This window comes from Coenobita brevimanus, chromosome 30, assembly GCF_032717465.1.
Source record: "Coenobita brevimanus isolate Jiangsu-jjx chromosome 30, ASM3271746v2, whole genome shotgun sequence".
In the NCBI taxonomy this organism is placed as follows: Eukaryota; Metazoa; Arthropoda; class Malacostraca; order Decapoda; family Coenobitidae; genus Coenobita; species Coenobita brevimanus.
Genome location: NC_136983.1, coordinates 12046499 through 12070934, shown reverse-complemented (window position 1 = coordinate 12070934; position 24436 = coordinate 12046499).

Genomic DNA, 24436 nt, shown 5'->3' with positions numbered 1-24436 from the left:
ATTTTCCACCTCATATAACTGTTATCACATATTTACGGGCCTTACCATTATAGTGAGCAACATGTCTTTACTGGGTCACTGCTAACAGGTGAGTTGCCGAAACAATTGTGTGCTGTGGTCACATGAGGTAGGGCAGTGTCGCCAGCTGGTGGCTGGTAGGGGAAGGTCTCCCACATATGCCTACCAAAAATCAACTACAAAAATTGAAAAATGTGCAAATGACGGACTCACAATTGCAAAAGTACTGATACATAGTTGGGATTGAACATGAAAAAGTGTTGTGACGTACCCATATGTTGTCAGGATGCTGCGGGTTAATATATATTGAGTTAAATATGACAGCGTTTTTGCAGTTGTTAATCTTCTCTCAGATATTTTATTTTCCTCACTAATACTCTTCCTTTGTAGGAGTGAGCAAAAACTAACTCTCCAAAGTTGTTCATTTTTATTCGACATTTCATCAGTACAGTACAGAGGGCACCTCGTGTGCTACATACTGATACTGCAGAACTAAAACTAAACATGCGTTATTCCTACATCTTTATTTTTACTTGACGCATAGGCTGGGGGTCCTGGGCGCAGCTAGACCTTCCTCAATCATGTGGGAGGTGGGGTAGATGGGGGAGGGAACAAGGGAGGGGTTGGGCGGATTATCTGACCTGAGGTTACAGTATTGTTGTCCCTTGTACGGCTGCGTGTAGCGCTGTCAAATAAGGATATGTTTGTAGCCATGTTAGTTTGTATGTTAATCATCAGTGCTCTTTCTCGTATATAAATTGCGTCTGACACTTTCAGTTTTTCCATTCATTGCAGTGTACGACAGTGTTGGTGTTCTCAGCTATACTGTCTCTGCCACATCAGTTCCATGATGTCCTAGATGATGATGTTTGACGGTTTCATCCTGTACATGTAGAGATAGCCGACAGCATAAGGTGCAAGTTGTGTGATCTATGTAGGTAATATTCCAAGGCGCGCAGTCCTTGGTAGTAGACTGATATTCATACACTACATTGGTTATAGACAGCATCCCAGTCTAACTGGTTAAGTTGTTTTTCATTACCATGGCACTAGTACATGGGATTCTTGTAGTAGATGACAATACTAAGCTTACGGTTTTCATTAGTAACTTGACAGTTTCTTTTCACAATGTCCTTAATAGCCTTTTCATCTTTTTCATATATGTTGGTAAAAGTGATAGTAAAACACAGTAATGTTAGAGGTTTGGGGTTTAGGTTGGCCAGATACATAACATTCAAGATATTTACTATTGATATTGTCAAAGTTCTTGTTGGTGTAGCCATTATCTACAAGCATCTGGCACAGATGCTGCAGCTCTCGGTTATGGACTGCCATCAGGAGCATATTGTAATGGCCCGTTTAGCATACTTTCTGATGACACCTCTCTTGTAGTTCTGAGCACAGTCACCTCTGCCGTTCAAAAATATTTCCGTGTTGGTTGCATTACGATAGACATCAGTAGTGAAGCTGTCACTCGTGCTGTCTACCAACACATCCAAGAAAGGGAGTTTACCACTGTTGTTAAACTCTGCAGTGAATCGTAAACCAGATATTTCTTCAAGGAATGTTTGTAGTTGCAAGAGTCATCTTTATTTTCTGCACACATGAATGCATCTTCAACGTACCTTCAGAAAATTTGAGGTTTACCATCTCGGTGTTCAATGGCCAGGTGCTCTTCACGAGACATGAAGGCTTGTACAAAGAGCACTCGTAGGGACACCATGGCGAAACCATCTTTCTGAACATACAGTTTTCCTTCTGGACACCTGAATAGTTCTTCTGTTGGGCAGGCTTTTAGCAATTCTCCCATGATGCTTCTTGGTATCTCTGGTGGTGGTACCAAGTTTGTCTATGATAACATTATCAGCTAAGTTTTCTGATGCAGACCACTATGAGAGCCAAGATGGTTGATCTAAAAACTGATGTACAGAAAAATCCAGCAAGGTACTGTGCAAGTCCATCCCTGTTTGTGAGGATAGAGAATTACTTTATCTTGTAGCAGGTAAGTTAAAATTTCCAAAAAATTACAGGATTCTAAATGTAATACCCTTACGCAGTTTGTACGTACAAGTTAGGGTCCATTTTGCACAATCGAGCTGGTGGACAATACAGTAATCCAAGCATCATCTTCATGTGAAACAAATGTTTAAGTTGACGGTATACTGTGTCAGTATTATCGGGGGCTGCTTTTAAAAAGATTATCGATGAAGATTATGTAGCAATACACTGCCTCTCATTTTCCTAGTTGTCACTGATGAAAGTATTGTAACCAGGCAAAGTATATTCTGCTAGAAAGTCATTTTGTTCAGCATTCATTCAAGATTTGTTAATGACAATTATAAGAAAGTCATCAAAAAAGCACAAGTTTCTAATTCAGTAAACTTATTACAGAAACTACTTGCACTTTTCCTCAAGAAAGAGGATGAGGTGTCAGGTGCCGAAGTTTGCGAAGGAAGAAAAAGAGAATGTCAGGATACGGAAAACATGAGGAAAAGGTGAGGTTAGAAGCAAAAGAATGAGAAACTGAGAACAGGGTGAGAGGAGATGGGGAGCAATTTATCTGAGAAAGAGAGAGAGAGAGAGAGAGAGAGAGAGAGACAGAGAGAGACAGAGAGACAGACAGACAGACAGACAGACAGACAGACAGAGACAGATTGGTAATAAGTGCGAGCGGAAAAGAAGAGATAAAGAAGGTGATCAAAATAAAGGAATAATAAGAAGTGGCGTTGTGTGAGACATGACTGGGAGGAGAAAGGAGAGAAGAAAGGTGCGGAGAAATATAAGAAAGTGACCAAGAATGGAGGAAAAGATGAAGACGGTAGAAAGTGGAAAGCAAAGGAAGAAGAAGGAAGAAAGAACAATAGAAGCAAAGGATGGATGCATCGAAGAGTAGGAAAAAAGAGTGGAAAGAAACAAGAAACTGAAAAAAGTCAAACTGAAGGAGAAAACGAAAGAAGAGAGATGAAAGAAGAATGATAAAACAAGAAACACGAAAAATGAAAGCCAGGAAAGAAGGAATTAAGAAATATGATAAAGACATAAAGAAAGGAGGTTGGAAAGCAAGGATGAAAGAGAAAAATATAGGGAAGAAGTAATGGATACAAGGAAAATGAAATCATGGGATGATAGAAGGAGGCAAGAGAATGGAAAGTAGAAAGAAAGGGGGTAAGGAAAAAAGAAAGGACGAAGGAAGAGGAAGGAAAGAATGAAGGAAGAGGGATGGAAAGAAAAAGAAAGAAACAGGTGAATTTTGAAGGAAGCTAAGACGTAGAAAATTAAGGAAGAATGTAGAGAAGAAGGAAGGAAGAAAATTGTAAAAGAATTAAAGAAATTAAGAAAGGAAATAAAGAGAGCGAAATGACGCATGAGTGAAAAATGAAAAACAAGAAATGAGGGGAAAAAATCTTTGAAAATGAGGCAAAGGAAAGTAAAGAGTAATAATGAAAAAAAAAAAAAGGAAATGGAGAGATGAAATGACGGAAGCAAGGAAGAAAGAAGGAAAACAGCAAAGAGATAATATGGAATAGAAAACTGAATGGAGAAAATTTAGGATGGATTAAAAATGGAAGGACACAAGAAGGACTAGTGAGTCATTATGGGAAAAAGAGAAAAAGAGGAAAAAAAAAAAAAACGATCCAAAAAGAAATGGACAGACGAGAAAGAGAAGTACATCACTGAAATAAGAAAAGAGTAAGTATGGTAGTGATAGAAAAGTACATAACACTGCCGCGAGAAGAAAACAGTGAGTGAGAGAGAGAGAGAGAGAGAGAGAGAGAGAGAGAGAGAGAGAGAGAGAGAGGCTGGTAAAAACAAAGAAAAGGTGAGTGTGATAGTAAGGTAAAAATGTATGAGGTAGTGTTGTTTTGAGTGGGGCAGGAGGGCAAGGAAAGTGTCATGTGAAGAGCCACTACAATTTGTGTGGAAGCACAGGGTCGGACACGAGGCTTTGTGTGAATTCATGTCAAGATGCTGTCACCATTGTGAATATAATATTTAATTTCCGGGTCCGTAGGTAATATTTGTATTATATATACATAGTTGTGGGGGTGTATATTACGGTGCACTCTTAACCCTTTAATTAATCACTAAAGGGATAAGGTAAAGCTCACAAGAAAACTAACTTAAATTTAGTATACATTATAACAAACACACACCGAAGAAGAAACCAGGATTCGTTTTACATAAGGGGAATTCATATACGTCTCAGAATGTAGTGCCATAATTTTAAGTATTAGTGTACGTTAGTATAAGCTAGTATTGTAAGTGTAATCTTAAGAGTTTAAGTATTATAAGTATAGCTCAAAATTTAACCGTTAAGTTCTACATTTAAGTCTAGTCTTAGCCGATATTCATAAATTGGGCATATTTCTGCTATTGATAATGCTAAGTCGAGTTTTGATGTGAATATGCCTAGTGTTTATGCACAGTGAACCAGCCGATTTCAACAAAGACGTGTAACCGCAGAAATTTTCGGAGAGATTAAAAATTGCGAATGTTTTCCTTTGTATTCTTATCTAGAGATTTGCCTCCCGAAGTTGATAGATTTCCCCTTAAGAACTATGCAGTGGTGATTAAGAGTTGACTGAAGTGAGAATACTGAAGATTGTCATTTGTGAAGTGCGAAATTTATGTTGTCGAGTTGCGTTTACAATCACATAGGCATAAACCGACATTGGTAGTAATGAAACTGGTCGAATTCTTAATGATTTTGGCTTCGTCATGATTGGAGTTCCTGTTTGCCTATTGCAAAAATTTCAACATCGTGAGTCACTTTTCTGCGTGTGTTGAGTGCAAGCGTGTCTTTCGAATTCTTTGTAGATCGAGTAGAAACAGAAATATTACAAGGTAATAAGTTGAAATTTTAGCCGATTCCTGAACACTGTGTTGATGATTATAAAAAGGCAGAGGGCAGTGTCAACAGCCACCGGGCTAATGTATGGCCCGGCCTCCACTATAGGTGGAGGAAATCTTAAAACGAACGATGCTAACCGCCAGATCGCTGTTCCTTTCTCCATCGTTCACAGGTTAGTGCTGAACTCTCATCCCCACCCCCTTTTCTCCCTTGTGTATTAAGTAATCGTATACGTTTGTGAGTTGGAGTGGTGGTGTTTTCCCTCATCCTCCTTGTGCTGAAGTAGTGGGTTCGCTGTTCCTCTCCCCATCGTTCACAGACGAGAATTATGGAGGGCCGTGGTTAGCATCCCAAGGATTGGAGCGTTCTGGCCGCTGCCTAACCACTAAAACATTGAATCAACCCCCCACCCACTTTAGTTCATTGAAACAAAGTGAATATCGGCTGGTCCATTTGTCCATTTCATTAAGGTCCATGTGATTACTGGTCCTTTTGATTATTGTGTCTAGTTTATATAAGATTCTTCAGCTATCGTGTATTTAATCTTAGAGAATATTCTTTGGTGATAATCTGAGTGTGAAATGGAGGGAGAGTAAGAAATTGTTTTGGAAGGAGGTAAAGAAAGTAAGGCAGTGTGAAAGGGGAAATAGTAGGGGAGTGAAAGATAGGAATAATAGATTGTTGGTGGAGAAGAGAGAGAAATTGAGGAGATGGAAGGAGCACTTTGAAGATTTGTTGAATGTAGAGAGTGAGAGCAGTGTGAGTATAAGTGGTTGGGGAATGGCTGGGAGAAGAAGAGATGAGAGGAGGGAGGAAGAGATCAGTAGGTCGGAAGTTGTGGAAGCGATGAAGAAGATTAAGCTGGGAAAGGCCCCAGGAATTGATGGAGTGTGTGGTGAAATGCTTAGGTATGGGGGTGAGATTGTTGTGGAGTGGATATGGAAGTTGTGTAGATTGGCTTGGGAAGAGGGAAGGGTTCCAGAGGACTGGAAATCAGGTATAATTGTTCCTCTGTACAAAGGAAAAGGGGAGAGAGAAGTATGTGGTAACCATAGGGGTATTTGCCTTCTTAGTGTGACTGGTAAAATATATGGTAGAATACTCATTGATAGGGTTAGGCATATGACAGAGGAGCTAGTTGGAGAAGAACAAGGGGGATTTAGGAAGGGAAAAGGGTGTGTAGATCAGATATTTGTTCTAAGATGTTTAGTGGAGAAGTATCTAGAGAAGGGAAGGAAAGTGTATGCTGCCTTCATGGACTTGGAGAAAGCTTATGACAGAATAGATAGGCAAGGTATGTGGAAGGTATTAAGAATATATGGAGTGGAGGGGAAATTGTTGAGTGCTGTGAAGAGTATGTACGAGGGAGCTAGGGCTACGGTGCGAGTGGATGGTGAGCTGAGTGAGTTCTTTGATCTCAATGTGGGACTGAAACAGGGGTGTGTGATGTCTCCATGGCTGTTTAATATATATATGGATGGGGTTGTAAAGGAGGTGCAAGGTAGGGCAGTGGATGTGGGGGTGGCCCTAATGAATGAGGGTGAGATTTGGAAGCTTCCGGTGTTGCTGTTTGCTGATGATACAGTATTGTTGAGTGAAGATGAATGGGAGTTTCAAGGTTTGGTGAATGAATTTGGGACAGTGTGTAGGAGGAGGAAGCTGAAAGTTAATGTAAACAAAAGTAAAGTTATGGTGTTTGAGAGGAATGAAGTCACAGAGTGTGCAGTGAGGTTGGATGGTGAGGATATGGAGATTGTGAGTGCATTCAAGTACTTGGGTAGTGTGATGAGTAAGGATGGAACTTTGGGGGATGAAGTACGTGAAAGGGTACAGCAGGGAAGAAAGGTTGTTGGTACACTGAAAGCAGTGATGAGAAATAGGGAGGTGAGTATGGAAGTTAAGAAGTCACTGCATGATGGTATTGTGATCCCTACCCTGACGTATGGAAGCGAGGCGTGGACCTTGCAAGAGGGGAACAAGTCAAGAGTGAGAGCAGTGGAAATGAGTTACTTGAGAGGAGCATGTGGAGTGACGTGGAGGGACAGGTTGACGAATGAAGAAGTGAAGGAACGTTGTGGGGTAGATGTGGATGTGGTTGAAAAGATTAGGAGAAATACACTGAGGTGGTTTGGGCATGTGGAGAGAATGGAGAATGAAAGACTGACTAAGAGGGTGTATGTAGGTGAGGTGGAGGGAGGGAGAGGGAGGGGTAGACCGAGGATCAGGTGGAGGGATGGAGTTGAGAGGTATATGAGGGAGGGGGGGGTGAGTTGGGGGAGGGTAGTCAAATGGTGGGTGACAGAGTGACTTGGAGGCGATTTGTCTGCGGCCACCCTTTGCGGGATTAGGGCGTCGGGCTATAGATAGATAGATATAGATCTTTAAGTTTCTTCCCGATGAGTCCGTCAGAGACCACGGGACTATATCCGTGCCTATCAGTATTCTTGGAATATAAATCTAGTGTGTAAAGATACATATTTCTGGAGTTATACTGTAAATCCTCATTATTGAATATTGATTTAGTTTGTGAAGATTCATACTTTTTAAAAGCGTAACAGTATTCTTGAATATTCAGTTTGAGATGATTCATATTTCTCTTGATATAGATCCTCATTATATTGTGTTTAGTATCATTCCCAGTTTGAGGAGTAATCTGTATATCAGTTCTTAATACTTAGTAAATCTTAGGTTAAGTCATTTTGAGTCTGAATTTTGCAATCCTCCAAGGTATGGTACAGACGAGGTTGAATGGCCTGCATGGTGTGCTAATAAGTAACTACTCACGCCTTCTCTAATAAGATCACGCTACCTCATTTCTCATGAAGCCATATATAGCCTAAAATCAAGATCACGCTACCCATTTTCCATACTCTCTAAATTCTGATTATTACAAAGGTGGACAGCGACCTAAAAATCTCTGAGTATTTCACTGGTGACAAAGACTTCTTATATTACAAGAATACAAAAATAAAACAAGTTATTTCTTACCTAACCTGATTACAATCAGTGGAGGCTAAGTACTCACAAAGCTCGAGGAAACTTGGAGACTTGGAAGATATAATCTAGATATAAATTACACACTAGTGTAAATGAATGAGTGAACCCAAAATGGGAAATGATGCACAAACAGTGTGTTTTGTAATCAAAGTCACGTATTGAGTATTGTGTGAAAATATGAGGAAAAGTGCAACACAATGTGACAAAAGGGTGACGTGACAGTAAGTGTGAAAATGTGACAAAATGTGTACAAAACTGAACAAAATGCGTCTCTCTCACTTTGTCCTCAAGCTTATAAAGCATACTTACTCCGCCTCTCTTGGTTTACTAACCACTAGGCTGTCTTAAGTGCAATCTCCAGCCACTTACAAACAACAGAGGCACCTGCTACCATTGGGGGCCTAACACATAATACACAAAACCAATAGCATGCCATCAAGAAAGCAAAGAAAGGGTTACTTAGGTTTCTATTGGCAAATACCCTCATTTTGCTCCTCCCACACTATAAGTTACATCCACTACTTTGAAGGACATAAGGGTCTGCGCAATTTGTGGGAAAAAAAAGGCTCACCAGCCTCCTGTCCTATGTCCCTCACATCCGCTATCTGCTGGAGAGAGCCGCCCCCAGGATTAATGCACTCAGAGCACTTGCGTGCCGATCGCTGGGTGCGTCCAGTCACGTACTCAAAACCTTCTACTCCCACGCCATACACTCCTTAGTTGACTACTGCGCCATCTGTCTTGTAGGGCTTTCTGAGGCTCAGTCCCGGTCCTTAGAGACCCTGCAGAACAGGGCACTGCGTGTCCTACAGGGAGTCCCCATGTGGACACAACTGGAAAACCTCAGAATCAAAAGCTGCTTTCCATCTCTTGTGCACAGGATCCGAAGTTGATCGGCAGCAACTGTAGCTCAACTATGCCTACACAGGCCTCAGCTTCATGTTTCTATCCTTCTGCAGAGAAGCATAGAACGACCTCCCAACCCACATCCTGGAAAGGACTGGGCACACTGCATCACCAATACAGTTTACAACTTTGCCCTATTGCCCATACTCCAAGAAGGCCCTGACTCACACAGTCCTGACTACTCCCCCCCCTCCACCCTGGCAACTCCCTGCCATATCCTGTCTGGCCCCTACAAGCAATGTTCCCAGAGCTTCTATTCCCTCTCTTCTCCGCCAGCAAATCCTTCCGAGAATCTCATCCCTCCACTTGCTCAGCACCTCTGAATATTGCACAGATGGGTCTGTTTCACCTGAGGGGTCTGCAGGTGCTGCATTCGTCTGTGATGGTCTGGTCGAGACCTGGCGGCTCCCCACGGGGACCACCACGTACGAAACAGAGTTGGTCGCCATTTTAGGTGCCCTGCACCATGCTCTACTGCATTGCAGGCTCCACACAGACTTACTCTTGTCTCTGTATGGTCTCCGCACAAGACGCTTCGCCGACTTTGCTCACCTGTTAACCTCAATTCACACTGTAGGCGACTTTATCTCTCGCTACGGGGGTGAGATTCTCCTGCATTGGCTGCCTGGACATGTAGGCATCTCAGGTAACGAGCGTGCTGACGCTGCTGCCCGAGCTGCTCTTCCCCACATTACATTCCCTCTCCCTGCCAGTCTCTCACACATACGCCATGCAATTGCACGCTCCACCCACGACCTCACAATCGCAAATCACGAAGCCCTTGTTGCAGAGGGTTCCTACTCAGCCACCTGGCTCGCTAGAGCCACAGCTTACGAACCACCTCTCTTCCCCCCTCATACACCTAACCTGCTAACGAAACGCATTCATCGACTCCGCCTTGGTTACCCCTGTTTCACCCAAATCACCCGTAACAACCCTGAGCCTTGTGCACACTGTCACCACACAGACGACTGGCCCCTACTCCATTACATCCTTGATTGCCCTGCCACTGCCTCCCTCTGCACTGCTATATCTCCTTCCCTTATCAGGAGAGTCTCTAGAGCGCATACTGCTGCTGAAATCATATTCCTCTCCCCCATCTCCTCCCTCCTCTGCCTTGTCTCCATCTATCCCCCACCAGCCTAGCCAACTCACAGTCATCTCTCTCATTGTCTACACCGTGCTATCCTTGACCCACCTCTGCTTCCCTCACCTTTCAACTCAGTCCATCCCTTCTCTCATGCTCTCTCTTGCTTACTAACAGAACATCTCATCCTCCCAAGCCTGCTGCATTCACAGCAACACCCATTCATCACCTTCCTCCTTCCTGCTTCTTTAAACATCACCTTCTTCCTCCTCTCAGCCACCTTCCACGTTTTTTTTTTGCCATACCCTACGCCCTTTCTCACTGACGGGCTTCTTTGTCTGCCCGTGTCCACCCTTTCACTGAAAGGTGGACGAATCTATACAAAAAAACAAACTCTCTCTTTACAGCATCATTTTATCTTCTATTTCACCCATTTGCTACTGGGGTACCTATGCTAGTGACAACACACACACACACACACACACACACACACACACACACACGATGAAATGGCGGGGAACAGGGCTACTTGGAGGCGATTTGTTTGTGGCCACCCCAAACGGGATTGAGGCGTCTGGCAATATATATATATATATATATATATATATATATATATATATATATATATATATATATATATATTATCTGCGTTGTGATGGTGTTGCCATTTGGGAAATATAATGTTTCCTCTAAGGGTCCAGGACTCGTACTTATAAAACACTAAGACTGCGTCATAAGACGAAAGTCTCTCTTAAGTTCACAGGAGCGAGTCATAACTCCTAATGTTCGATCTAGCCTGAGTCATAGCTAAAGACACCTCCCGAGTTGGTATAGTGCTTAGGACGCGGCTTATGACTCGATCATAACGTTACATATGGCCGCCGCACCACAACACCAACAAATTTGCCATTGTCAACCAAGACGTGTTCGTGACAGGAAAGATGTGCTTACTAAGCTACATGATGCAGAACTGGTAAAGAGATACCGCTTGGACTGTGCAGGCATAATTTTTGTGGCAGATTTGGTGCGGGAGACCCTAAAAAGACCAACAGCAAGAAACAAAGCTCTCAAGCCAGAAATGAAAGTTATTTTAACATTGCATTACCTTCCAACTGGAAAAATGCAACTTTGTAGTACTGACAACCACCTTTGCGTTTCTCTGTCGTACTGTTAGAGTTCTCCATGCCGCTGGTGGCGATGGTAGTGTTTGATTACAGGATGGTGTGGTGAGGCAACATGTCCTCGTCCACAGTAAAACAAGTGGTAAATAAATAATTCCTGAAACTTGATATTAATCAGTAGACTTTTCGCCGAAAACATTTAAGAAAAATATCATAATAATTTCAGTTTTTATTTTATACGTCTTTTCTCTGCTGCTTTTTCTTATTTTTCTTCAATTTTCAAAACTCGCAAGTGCTACATACAGCAAACCGCTATCTTAGCTGCTTATGATTTCGGCATAACAGTCTTGCCTTTGTTATGATGAACTGCTCCTTAAGTCTCACATTTCTGACTTTCACCTAACTATGACGTAGCTTTTAAAAGTAAAGCCCCAGAGAGCAATCCTTGTATTTTATAAACATTCTCTTATCACATTGGTGATGATGATGCCATTGTTATAATATAGCACCTATTTTTAGGCTCTTAAGGGGAAACTTTTGTGTTTAAGATCCTTTTATATTTCTGATATCTCTAGATGAATGATTGTAGCCTACGAGAATCTCTTCGCAGTGGAAAGAATACCATTGTCCCTCAATTAACACTGTCATCAGAATGACACATTACCTTTGTACATTCTTCAAGTGAGGCAAACTTGTTTGATCTTTATGAAGAAGAGGGAGATGTGAACAGTGATATAATCCTTATAGAGGTCTGAAGATGAAGTAGGGCATTCATTGTGTTAGAGAGAGAGAGAGAGAGAGAGAGAGAGAGAGAGAGAGAGAGAGAGAGAGAGAGAGAGAGAGAGAGAGAGAGAGAGCAAGGAACATGCTGAAGGATTATGTATCACCAAATACCGAACTGATAATTTTGATGAAATTGACAACGAAAATGTGGCATGCCCAATAATAAAACAAAATACTGTATAAATATGAATAGAAGATATTTCCAACAAGTAATCTGTGATATCAACCTCTGGCAAGATATATAAGCAATGTGTAGAGAAAATAATTTAAAAAATAACAAAACCCAATAATGTTATTGGGCGAAGACTTTTAAGCAAAAACAGGCAAGAAAGTACAGATGAGACAGTGGCATGACATTTTGAAATGAAAAACAGGGACGATATCCAGTCATTTTGCAAAAAGAAGCATTCTTTGTGTTGCAAAGGAAAGAATGTAGGATATTAACTTAAAAAAGATTACCGTACTCAGCGCAGGTAGAACAGAAATTGGAACACAAATGTTGAGAGGGGACGGAATGTCAAACAAATTTATTGCGGTATGCAAGGTGGAACTCAGAGGAGCATGGACGATGAGCAAGTGTAGCATTCAGAGTAAATGGATATAAGAGTAAAAACTGGAAATGGAAAGAAAGTAATAAGAGGCAACAGAGAATGGGATTCAAGAAAAACTGCCAGTCATGTGACGCTGGCGATCATGGAGTGCCATCTCTGCCTGTTGCCAGCCATCCTAACCAGGTCCATCAAACTCCACCCTCTTAAGGGCTCCATAAATCAGTTGTTAAAAAGTTGTCGGTCTTCCCCTAGCTCTTGTTCCTTCTACTCTTCCATGCAAGCAGTCGCTCTCAAGTTCTCTGGCTCTTGAAATGTATCCCAGGAACATTTTCTGCCTACTGCTGACAACATTTCATAAAGTCTCTTACTGTTTCTCTTTTTTTTAAACTTAATTATTTGTCTTTCTATTTGACCTTGGAATTATTAACAGTCTCCTCAGTAACCACAAAGCCGGTATGTCAGCCTTTTTGCTCACCTTCTACATTGTCCAAGTTTCACATCCATAAAACATATTTGATAACTCATAATGCCTCAACGTCCTTATTGTTAAGTTTATACTCATGGTTATATTAGTTAATATCTAATGATCTTACCAAGTACTTTTCTGACATGCAAGCTGTCTTATAATCTCCTTTTCATAGTCTCCATCCTCTGATATAACAGAGCCCAGATATTTGAAACTGCCTTCCTGATTTGTTATTTTGTTTGTATACATGCTGTAACTCTATGTTCCTGTTTTTTTTTTTTTTTTCATTTGTAACTTCCATGACCTCAGATGTGTTGTCATTTACCTTCAATCCTCTCCTTTCACAATACTCCTAATTTTGACGGTCACTGTCTGTAACCTCTGAATTCGTCCAGCAAAACCGTATCTTTTGTGTATCTAATGTTATTTATGTTTCAGTCACTGTGTTTAGGAAGATAGATTTATAGGACAAAAACTGGCTGGTGAGGAATTTAAGAAATCACTAATAATATCAGTTACTGACCTAATGTGGGATAGAGGGCTTAAGGGGCATCAGCGAGACCTGTCAGAGTGTGATATAAACCATATTGCTCAGAAGACGGACCAATAGGGTTTTCAGGTAACAAGGGTTTGTCTTTCTTTGGTTATATTTGGTGTCTTGTTGACCAAACACACGCCTCAGGATCAAACGTGGAACTGACTGACTGCCACCTACATTAGTTAGCCCTTGCACCACCATATCTGCTGATCGGATGAGATGTTCTTTGGTTATTCTCCCCTCTGACCCTTCAGTATGCACAATGAATTTCTGGAGATGGTTGTCCCAGTGCACAGGAATATAAGTGCATTTATATTTGTTACATAATCACAGTGACTGGAACATATTAATAGGCGTAGAAAGTTGATGCGAAAATGTGTACATTACAGTCTGAACAAATCATTTTCAACAGTTTTAGAATCAAATTTCAGAAAACTATACCTGACAGCATATTTACAATTAAACATTTTCATTGTGTATGCAGCTCGCTGATGGCTGGATAAGTGGATTTAAAATTACAATCAGATAATATTCCCTTGACCTTTAGTTCAAACTGTGGCAGCAGACTTCCTATTTATACAGTAATGCGACTGGAAACCTGAATGTAACATGGACCACTGCAGGCGCCTTCTAGGTGCCCACAGTGGCCCAATACCACGGAAACACAAAAACCGGATGTACCCAAGAACGATCGAAGGCTAATGAAACCTGGTTCATGACAAAATCACTCTGAGTGAGAAAATCCAACATGAGTAAATCCAGATTTGATGGACAGATTGTCAGTAGGAAGGTGGAAAGTCACATTGATAGGTCGATAGATTTCATATATGTGGGGGCGGAGTGCATAGTGATGACATGTAGTATAAGTAACCACAGATTCAGACTTATTGGCACAATAATCAGGAGCTTTATACAAACCACTTGCAAGTACCGAACGAACATGAGCTCCAGGACAAATGAGGCTGACAGAGAACTGAGTAATGAAAAAGAAGTATTGGACATGATCAAGACGAGGATGGTGCACTGGGAGTTTGGGGGCAGGAACAAAGGAACAGACGGACTGTACGGAAAAATTACGAACCAAAGGGAGCAACGCTGCTGGGGAAGATGGGCAGAAGAGGAGTAGACTGTAGCACCAGTCGAGCAGGGCAGTACTCCCGAGGTGGATGGAAAGCCGATGACAGGGAGAGCTGGAGCTCCCGTTTCATCAGCCCTCAGGACTAGTTCCTGACCATCCCCCTTTGCTGAACTTTTTTAGTGTCTCAGTTACACTGAGAGTAGGCCAGCATGCTCTCCAGTACAAATTTCTCTAACTATCTTCACCAAACTACATGCACAGTACACACTACACTTCCTATTCAAAAATCAACAAAAATGGCGTCTACTAATCAAGCCTCGGAGTCCCCAGGGGGGGGGACCATAAATGCCCCCGCCATCTGCCCTTCTCCCGGTGACGACTCGAGGTGCCTGGAACCACTGTCTGACTCTCTTCTTCTTCATTTCTGCAACATTCGCGGCCTTTCATCTAACTTTCGCTATGTTGAGCACCACCTCTCCTCCTCTAAACCTCACCTTCTTTTTCTGACGGAGACTCAGCTGTCTGAGGCAACCGACAGCAAACCCTTTTCTGTATCCTCCTACTTTCTCTATACTCATTTCAAAGCCAAAGGTGGCTGTTGTGTATACATACGCAACGACTTATCTTGCTCTCGTGTTCCTGAACTTGATTCTTCTGAATTCTCCACACTCTGGCTTCGGCTTTCCTGTCATTCTCTGACTAAATATATCTGTGCTGTTTACTTATCCCCTAATTCTACTGACTGTCAAAAATTCTTCGACTATCTTACTTCTACGATGGAACACATTCTGTCCATTTCTCCTTTCTCTGAAATCTCCATTCTTGGAGATTTCAATGTTCACCACCACCTTTGGCTCTCCTCTCCTTTCACGGATCCACCTGGTGAACAAGCCTACATCTTTTCTATCCTTAATGACCTAGAGCAGCTTGTACAGCACCCTACCCGTATCCCTGACCGCCTTGGAGAGAGCTCCAACATACTTGACCTCTTCCTCACAACTAATCCTTCTGCTTACTCTGTTAATCTTTTCTCTCCGTTGGGCTCCTCCGATCACAACCTTATTACCTTAACCTGTCCTATCACTCCGGTACGGCCTGTGGACCCTCCAGGGAAACGTCGTCTGTGGCATTTTGGAGCCGCGAACTGGGAGGCCCTCAGGCAGTACTTCTCTGATTTTCCCTGGAATGATTATTGCTTCTATGGCCGTGAGCCATCTGAGTGTGCCTTGCGCATTACGGAGGTTATTCTCTCGGGCATGGAAGCATACATTCCTTTCTCATATCCTTTGACTAACGCAAGAAAGCCTTGGTTTAATCACGCTTGTTCTAATGCTGTCCGCAACAAGGAGAAGGCCTACAAAAGGTACCGGAGCCAACCCACCCCTGAATCACATCATCTTTACGTTTCTGCCCGGAATCGTGCTAAGTCTGTTCTTCGCTCTACTAAAAATAATTTCATCCATACTAAATGCTCTCAACTCTCCAACTCGAATTCTTCCCGCTCCTTCTGGCACCTTGCCAAAAATCTTTCTAACAACTTTACCTCATCATCCTTCCCTCCTCTTTTCTACTCTGATGGTTCTGTAGCTATTTCTTCTACTGATAAAGCAGATCTCTTTGCACAGACTTTCTCCTCCAATTCCACCTTAGACGATTCCGGTGCTGTTCCTCCATCACTTCTCCCCTCTGACTTCCTCATGGCTGACATTAAAATTTCTTCAGTTGATGTATTTTCTGCCATCACTGGCCTCAGCACTAACAAGGCATATGGGCCTGATGGGGTCCCTCCTGTTGTTCTCAAGAACTGTGCTTCTGTGCTTACACCCTGCCTAGGCAAACTCTTTCGCCTTTGTCTGTCAACTTGTACCTTTCCTTCTTGCTGGAAGTTTGCTTTCATTCAGCCAGTCCCAAAGAAGGGTGACCACTCCCAACCCTCCAACTATCGTCCAATTGCTTTAACGTCCTGTATTTCAAAAGTTTTCGAGTCAATTCTTAATAGAAAAATTTTAAGGCATCTTTCCTATCACAACCTTCTTTCCGATCGTCAGTATGGGTTCCGTCAGGGACGCTCCACTGGCGATCTTCTCACCTACCTTTCAGACTCCTGGTCATCCTCCTTTCGGGACTTTGGCGAAAGCTTTGCCATTGCACTTGACATCTCAAAGGCTTTCGATCGAGTCTGGCATAAATCTTTAATTTCCAAACTGCCCTCCTACGGTTTCTATCCTTCTATCTGTGCCTTCATCGCTAGCTTCCTTTCTGGTCGTTCTATAGCCGCTGTTGTAGACGGCCATCGTTCTTCTCCTAGATCTATCAGCAGTGGTGTTCCTCAGGGCTGTGTCCTATCACCAACTCTCTTCCTTTTATTCATCAATGATCTTCTAAGCTGTACAACTAACCCTATCCACTCATACGCTGATGACTCCACCCTTCACCTTTCCATTCGGTTCCCGCAACGCCCATCTCAGCAGTTACTTCAAGAAACAAGGGATGAGGCTATGGCACACCTAATGTCTGACTTGGCTCGTATCGCTGACTGGGGTAAAAATAATATGGTTGTCTTTAATGCATCTAAGACTCAGTTCTTACACCTATCAACCCAACAAAATCTTCCACAGGTATACCCATTAATGTTTAATAATATTCAGCTTAATCCTGCATCATCCTTGAACATGCTTGGGGTTTCATTTACTCGGGACTTATCTTGGAAAGACCATATTACATCTCTTGTAAAATCTGCTTCCAAGAGATTGGGTGTGCTAAGCCGACTCGCTCTTTCTTTACCCCTGCACAATTGTTGACTCTATACAGAGGTTTTATCCGCCCCTGTGTGGAGTACAACTCTCATGTGTGGGGAGGCTCCCCCACATGCAGCTCTTCTCAATAGGGTGGAGTCAAAGGCTTTTCGTCTCATTAACTCTCCTCCTCTTACTGACTCCCTTCAACCTCTGTCTCTTCGCCGCACTGTTGCATCTTTATCTCTTTTCTATCGCTACTTTAATGGTCACTGCTCTGCTGAACTGTCTGCTTGCATTCCTCCACCTCTACGACGGGCGCGTAGCACCCGTCTGGCAGCAAACTCTCATCCCTTTTCTGTCCAACTCTCTAATGCAAGAGTTAACCGTTACTCCCAGTCTTTCATTTATGCAACAGGTCAGCTCTGGAACTGTCTCCCTCTACCTGTATTTCCTGCTGCCTATGATCTCCAGTCTTTCAAACGCAGTGTGTCCAGGCATCTCAAAATGATCGGATCTTGAATTTGGCTCTCTCTTGTATTTTGTTTTTCTCTTGGAGGGAACTGTTACTGCGGGCCATGGCCTTTGGTTCCTTCTTCCTCGCATTAAAAAAAAAAAAAAAAAAAAAAAAGCACAAAGTCGAGAAATAGCTGTAAGATAAGCACACTTCCTGAAATAGCTAGAGGATGTAAAAGCAATGGAAACATGATTAGGAGACAGGAGGAAGTATTCAGATGAAACAGAGGCCTGTAACACGGAATTATTGAATAAGAAAGGGAAACGGATGATGTGGAAGAGATCGCATGTGATAGACGAACCGAGTGCGATTGAACAACAATGTCTTTAGTGAGGAAGGTAACATCAAGTACTGGGTAGTAGAACTCTGAAGAGGAGAAGGAAAGCACTGGGGATAAGTGAATGATAGAGTGAGCCCATTCCAATACAGAACAGAGCTCAGAGATACTGTAGGTACTAGGTCTACAGTGACACGACCACCGACAGCATCAACTACAATACGAACGAAGGTTGTGACTTGGGAGAGGTGATAGTCCAGATTGGGTTGCAGGTAGGCTAGGTGCAGTTTGACATACAGTACTGTAACTCAGAGACAATATTAATTTTTGAAATCTGTTTCTGTAAGATATCAAAGAAGTGGTTTAATGTCTTTGTTACATCATTCAGGTGTGAAGTGATCTTCTGCAACATAGATTGTTGAACCTGTAAAACGCTCTTTTGAGACTTATGAGCATCAGCCAATTCAGCAAGATTTTATTTGAATTCAGAGAGGTCACGAGTAGTTGCTACACTTAAAAGGCCACCAAGAATTTCTTCCCCGAGATCAAAGAGACAACGTTTAACACATGAACGAACAACAGGTGTTTGGTTAGGAAAACTGTCATTTACGTGAGAAAACCTGCTACAAACATACTGTAGCTGCCAACGACCAGTTGATGTAATACTACTTATAAATTTCAAAGGTCCTGATTAAAACTGGGGTAATAAAAACTGGTATTAATAATTACTATTTCTAGAGATCCTAGGAAAACTAAGTATATATATATATATATATATATATATATATATATATATATATATATATATATATATATATATATATATATATATATATCCATCCATCCATCCATCATCCAATCCTACTTTGCCCCATGAGAAGCGTAGGATCCCGGGGCTAGGCAGTTGGTCCTGACATTTAAGATGAGAGTGCCCAGCCTCATTCATCCCTGAGTGGAATTACGTGAGCAATAAACCCCAACCATCCCTTGGATATAAACCTTCACCGGCTCAATCCGATTGGACCACAATAATTACCCACTAAACCACCAGGCGCCAAAATTTGGTTATATGGTTACCACCCAGCCTAGTAAATGGTTTCCTGGTGTACAGGAAACCATTTGGCTTGTGACTCAGTGTAGAGTCACCCACGGACAGAAGGAAGAGGTAAGAATGAAGGAATGAAAGACAGAAGGGGAAGTGTAAAGTCACCCGCAGGAAGAAAGACGAGGAAAGAATGAAGGAAAGAAAGACAGAAGATGGAAGGAAAGAAGGATGGAGGAGAGGACAGGGCAGACACCCGACAATAGCACTACATTGAGTGAGTGGACGGTGAGCGCCCCCATCTACCACAAATATATATATATATATATATATATATATATATATATATATATATATATATATATATATATATATATATATATATGTATGTATATTGTATATGTATATGAATATATACATGTATATGTTTATATATCTATATATCTATATATATCTACATCTATCTATATCTATCTATCTATCTCTTTATATATATCTATATCTATCTATCTATCTATCTATCTATATATATATATATATATATATATATATATATATATATATATACATATACATGTATATATTTATATATCTATATATCTATATATATCTATATATATATCTATCTGTCTATCTATCTCTATATATATCTATATATATCTATATCTATCTTTCTATCTCTCTCTCTCTCTCTCTCTCTCTCTATATATATATATATAAGTTATCCCTGTACTATCTGGACACCCACTATCCGGACTCCCCACTTTCTGGACATTTTGGGCCTGGGCCTTTGAAACTCCAAAATGGCCAAAAAACATTAAAAGAAAAATCCGACATTTTATTGAACCGTAGTTTGAAATTGGCGCGCAGTGGTGAACAGCTGTTTACCCTCCGTGCTTGTTTCCCCCATCCCTCCCATGTTGGCAATTACCACCAAACTACCATCCTGTGTACACGCTCATTCAATGGATGCCGCACATCTCAGTTTTGTGAATAAACAGTGAATAAACTGCAATACCTCACCACTAGACCACATGGGAATTTACAGTATTGTGCAGTGTTATGAAATTAGAATTCGGAGTGCAAAGATTAAGTACAGAGTGTAAACTAGCAGTTCAAACTGGTGGTTAAAACTGGCATGGTGCAATCAAGAATAGAACGTGCAGTGTTAAACAATTATAATTCATAGTGCAACGGATTAAGTGCAGCACAACAGTGGATTATTGTACATGCATCAAAAGCATTTCACCACTGCCAGAGCCTTTGAGGAGGCAGGTTAACCTTCGTTACAAACGGCCACAGACGTTTTGTAAGTACCCTGTACACTGCTTAGTATTTTCGATTCTCACTTCTAATTTCTAATTCTCTGGTTCCGTTTCATTTATTTCATAATTTTTGTCCCTTATTTATGTGAATAGGGTCTTAAATAGGTGCTATGCATGTCCGGTAGAAAGTTATGTAGGTGGTTTTCTGAGTTAGGCTAAGCTAGGGTCCAGAAGTACCAGTCCAGGAGGCAGGAGCCCACTTTCCAGATGGACCCATTTTCCGGACATGCCTTTGGCTCTATTACATCGGATACTGGAGAGATTACATATATATATATATATATATATATATATATATATATATATATATATATATATATCATCAGCTATTTGAGTGTCCACTGCAGGACCGGCCTATCCCAACCGAAGTGGGGATGATACGGCCTGTGCATCTCTACCAAGTGGCTAAGGCTGTCTGGTAGAGATTGTACATAGGGTGAAAAGTGTTTGTAAGTGTAATTGTAGTGTTGGAATGGTTTTAGATGTGTCTGTAGTCTGTGAACCAAGTGAAATCGGCCTGCGCAAGCCAATTGGGTGCAAGCATACTTAATAGTACGCGACTCAATGCAGCACCCCTTATGTCTGCCAAAGCATCACATAACCGGGAGATTGCTCACTAAGTTTATTACCCTGGCGGGCCATGAACCCTCGTCCTCCATGTATGAAAATGCACATTCTGCCACTATACCACAGAGGCTCTCTCTCTCTCTCTCTCTCTCTCTCTCTATATATATATATATATATATAAATAGATAGATAGATAGATAGATAATATATATATATATATATATATATATATATATATATATATATTAACCCCTAAGTGCCAGATGACGTGTATAGCTGTCACAGTTCAGGGCATGGAGCGCCACCAGCTGATGGGATATATCACAAGCACCTTCCTGCCACCCTTTGAACCTGAGTCCATTTTCTATTATACCCATAGGCTAGGTAGGACCCCCAGGTACCCCATGGATGAGCGGTTCAGTCTGTACACAGCACGGGTAGCGTGAGGAGCCATATCTTCTTCTTTCTCATCATCTGACTCCATACAACTGCAAAAGTTCTGCTTTTTGTGCTGGGGAAAGGGCTCAGGAATAGTCCCATCAGCCGTGCTCTGGACAACACCATATCCTCATGGACACTTAGTGAAAGCACAGGTCTATTCTCAAAGGAGAGAAGGAGCTATCATGTTGAGAGCAACCTCTCTCGCCCTCCGACCCCTACCCATTCTCAGATGCCAGAGAAGGCTCTCAAACTCCTGCAGGAGGAGAGCAGGGCCTTTGACAGTGACGAGTTCACTGAGGAGGAGGAGGTAGTTGACCCAGGACACCGGGCAGGTGAGCTACAGTTGGTGGCCAGCTGCAGAATGACTGCTGACAAGCAGTTTCATTGTCACGCTTGCCACGTGCTTACTGATGTCATGCTCTCGAACGTCCACCTTCACCTCAGCCGAGCACCTCAAGGGTGGAATCACCACAACCAGGCCCTTCAGGAGTGGAACTTTCCAGACGGGCCCCACTTGATGTTACTTAGCACCAAGCGTCTCCCCAGGGAAGGCCTGCGTCATGTGAGTCATCACCTCCTTGTTCCCCTATCTCCCACATCTCTCCCTCTCCTTCCCCCTCACCCCCTGCCTGTAGACGGCCATCGTTCTTCTCCTAGATCTATTAACAGTGGTGTTCCTCAGGGCTCTGTCCTATCACCAACTCTCTTCCTTTTATTCATCAATGACCTTCTAAGCTGTTCATCTAACCCTATCCACTCATATGCTGATGACTCCACCCTTCACCTTTCCATTCGATTCCCACAACGTCCATCTCGGCAGTTACTTCAACAAACGAGGGATGAGGCTATGGCACACCTAATGTCTGACTTGGCTCGTATCTCTGACTAGGGTAACAATAATCTGGTTGTTTTTAATGCATCAAAGACTCAGTTTTTGCACCTATCAACCCAACAAAATCTTCCACAGGTATACCCACTAACGTTTAATAATATTCGGCTTAATCCTGCATCATCGTTGAACATGCTTGGGGTTTCATTTACTCGGGACTTATCTTGGAAAGATCATATTACATCTCTTGTAAAATCTGTTTCCAAGAGATTGGGTGTGCTAAGCCAACTCCGTTCCTTCTTTACCCCTGCACAATTGTTGACTATACAGGGGTTTTATCTGCCCCTGCGTGGAGTACAACTCTCATGTGTGGGGAGGCTCCCCACATACAGCTCTTTTCAATAGGGTGGAGTCAAAGTCGTTTCATCTCATTAACTCTCCCCCTCTTACTGACTCCCTTCAACCTCTATCTCTTCGCCGCACTGTTGCATCTTTATCTCTTTTCTGTCACTACTTCAATGGTCACTGTTCCTCTGAACTGTCTGCATGCATTCCTCCACCTCTACAACGGGTGCATAGCACCCGTCTAGCAGCAACCTCTCACCCCTTTTCTGTCCAACTCTCTAATGCAAGAGTTAACCGTTACTCCCAGTCCTTCACTTATGCAACATGTCAACTCTGGAACTGTCTCCCTCTGTCTGTATTTCCTGCTTCCTGTGATCTCCAGTCTTTCAAACGCAGTGTGTCCAGGCATTTCGAAATGAATGGATCTTGAATTTAGCTCTCTCTTGTATTTTGTTTTTCTCTTTGAAGGAACAGTTCTGCGGGCTCGTTGCCTTTGGTTCCTTCTTCCTCACATTAAAAAAAAAAAAATGCAGAAAAAACGTCCTGCATATGGCAGATGGGCTGCTTTACCAGGTGTGGGTAGAAGGATACCTTTGTCTGGGAGGATGGAGCAGGATTTGAGCCGGTGTTTGACGAGGAAAGAGCAGGTGTTCAGAAGGATGAGCTTCCCCCCAGCCTCTGGACTATTAGCAGTATATTCAGGGTGATATTCACAACTGTAATCATGCAATACCTGGTGGATGAAATAAATTTCCAGCAGGCTATGTGTGTGCGGTGGATGGACGTGGCTGCCAGCGAAAGCATGCACATGAGGGACTGGCAACCTGTGGAGGTGGGGGAGTTGTTTGTGTTGCTAGCCCTTCTCAAGCACGTGAGAAAACATGTGCCCCATGGCTATTGGTCGGTAGATAAACTCGTGGGCACACCTGTCTTTGCTAAGTATATGACCCGTGACAGGTACCCAGCCATCCTAAGGTTCCTCCATTTCATTAGAAATAACTGGCCTGCACCGAACGACAGGTTGTGGAAAATTAGACCCATCCTAACAATGATCAAGCAGTCATTTTCCAGGGTTTTTCATCCATTTCAGAAAGTGGTAATTGACGAGTCGCTGGTGTTATTCAGGCTCAGGCTGGCATTTTTTCAGTAAGTGCCATCCAAGCATCACCACTTTGGTCTGAAGTTCTTTGTCCTTTGCCACTTCAAAACTGGATATGTGCTTGATGTGATAGTTTATTTGGCAAAATGTTGATATACCTAGTGATGATCCTCACACTTTCTCGGCATCCTTTGTGAAAGCGCTGATGGAAAGGTATTTCAGCAGGCACCACATTCTGTATACCGATAATTATTACACTGCCCCAGCATTGACCAAGTATATCCTTGAACACGGTACTGAGTCTTGTGGAACTGTTAGGGCAGACAGAAAGAATTTCCCTGTATTTCCAGCAAATACTGAGAAAGGAGCCCTTCTTATCAAGAAATGTGGCAACATGTGCCCTTCTCTGGCATGACAAGAGACGGGTTAACATGTTGTCAACAGTACATAAGGGTGTGTTTGAGGAAACTGGAAAAACAAACTACAAGACCATGAAACCCGTATTGAAAGCAGATGCTGTCAACGATTATAATATGAACATGTGGCTTGTTGATAAATCGGACATGCAAATTGGTGAGGTTGATTGCCTACGTAAGTCCTGCAGGTGGTACAAGAAGGCGTTTTACACCTTCTTGATGTCGCCGTCCTGAACAGTTTCATACTGTTCAAGGAGCTCGTCAGGAAATCTCTCTCTCTATGAGCGTTTGAGAGCTTGCATGCAAACTTCTTGAAGAATGTTCAACTGCATTGGTGCCAGGTGCTAGGCGAGGGACAGTGGCTGCAGTGGATAGGGAATATTAGTAGCACTGGAGGTAATATAGGAATCTGGCAATTTCTCTCTCAGTAACTTGTATATATTTGA